The 1,629-nt window shown below is 43.0% G+C and overlaps 1 pseudogene; it reads left to right on the forward strand.

Annotated features, from left to right (window-relative positions):
* Positions 1–258: 258 nt before the first annotated feature.
* On the forward strand, positions 259–957 carry LOC109564443 (GTP:AMP phosphotransferase AK3, mitochondrial pseudogene; annotated as a pseudogene).
* The last annotated feature ends 672 nt before the right edge of the window (positions 958–1,629 follow it).

Raw genomic sequence — 1,629 nt, forward strand, 5'->3', positions numbered from 1 at the left:
CTTTGTTTCTTCATTTTCCTTTCAGACTTCCCATCTCCTCCACCTTTACACCCTCCTAGGGGGAATGTCTTGACCCCAATCGTTCAATTCACACATGCCCTCTTACATACCTCCATCAGCTGTGGGTCGCACCCTCTGAAGCAGCGCTTCTTCTAGGCGCCACCCCGGATGCCCGGCAGCGAAGGCGGGGGCGCAGGCGCAGCTGGTGTCCACCCTGGGGCCCAACCATCTCCGCGGTCCTGGCCTCGCTTGGCAGCCATGGGGCCATCGAGGCAGCTCCTGCACTCCCGTGATCGTGGGTGCCGCGGGCTCCAGCAAGTGTACCCTGGCACTGCTCATTACCAAACACTTCCAGCTGAAGACCTTCTCCAGTGGGCATCTGATCCGAGACAACATGTGAAGGGACACAGAAATCAGGGTGCTGGCCAAGACCTTCATGGACCAGGGGAAGCTCATCCCGGACAACCTCATTATTCGGCTGTTGCTCCAGAAGCTGAAAAATGCCATCCAGTATAACTGGCTGTTATGTGGTTTCCCCAGGACACTTGCACAGGCTGAAGCCCTGGACAGAGTCCATCAGGTACACTCGGTGATGAACCTGAATGTGCCATTTGAGGTCATTGGCATCGCCTCGAGGCTCGCTGGGTTCATCCAGACAGTGGCCGCGTCTATAACCTCGGATTTAACCCTCCCAAAGTGGTCGGTGTGGATGATGTGACTGGAAAGCCTCTCATTCAGCCTGTAGACAATAAACCTGAGACACTTAGCAAAAGAATGAAGGTTTACCAAGACCAAACGAAACCGGTCCTGGAATATTATCAGAAAAAGGGAGTGTTGGAAACATTTTCTGGAACAGAAACCAGTAAGATCTGGCCCTGTATGCAGGCTTTCCTGCAAACCAAAGTCCCACAGAGACACCCAAAAACTCAGTTACTCCAGGAGGAAAAATCCTTGTGATCAGTAAGATGAACAGAACTATTCCTTCTTTCACAAGAAGGTCCTCGTTCTAAGACTCCACCATGTACGAATTCTTTGAAAATTATATTAGTTTTATTTCTGTAGATTTTATTCTGGACATAAAGGATATGCCAAATGAGTCTGATAATAAGAATTGTCTTTTAAAATTGTCTAGTGTGTTTTATCCAGCTGTCTTCTATGGGTGTGCAATTCAAAAACATCAGAGATGTCTAAACTTTAAAAAATTCTTTTAGACCAAAAGTAAAAGAGCAATTGGTAGTAATCTAACTTTTGTTTAGTAATAATAAATGACTGGTAAGGTTTTATATTTTTCCAGAAAAGTAAAAAATTAAAATACTAATTTGGAGAAAATATTTCATCAGAAGCTTTTGCATAGCCAGATGCCCAAAAAAAGGAAAAAAAAAAAAGACATTTCTAACATGGAGGACATGATTTTGTGAGATGCTATCTCTATAAAATTCCAGATAAAAATAACTGAATGCAGAATGCAAATTTACTGCTGACTTTAAGAAATCTATAAAGTGGCCACATGAGCTACATTAATTTTGTTGATAAACATACCTTCCATTTCCTCAGAACTTTCTATTTTTTATTAAAAAAAATCAACATTTAGGTAAATATTATTTAGATAGAACTTGTTTTCTTTTGAAA

Source organism: Bos indicus, chromosome 10 (assembly GCF_029378745.1).
Source record: "Bos indicus isolate NIAB-ARS_2022 breed Sahiwal x Tharparkar chromosome 10, NIAB-ARS_B.indTharparkar_mat_pri_1.0, whole genome shotgun sequence".
NCBI lineage: Eukaryota > Metazoa > Chordata > Mammalia > Artiodactyla > Bovidae > Bos > Bos indicus.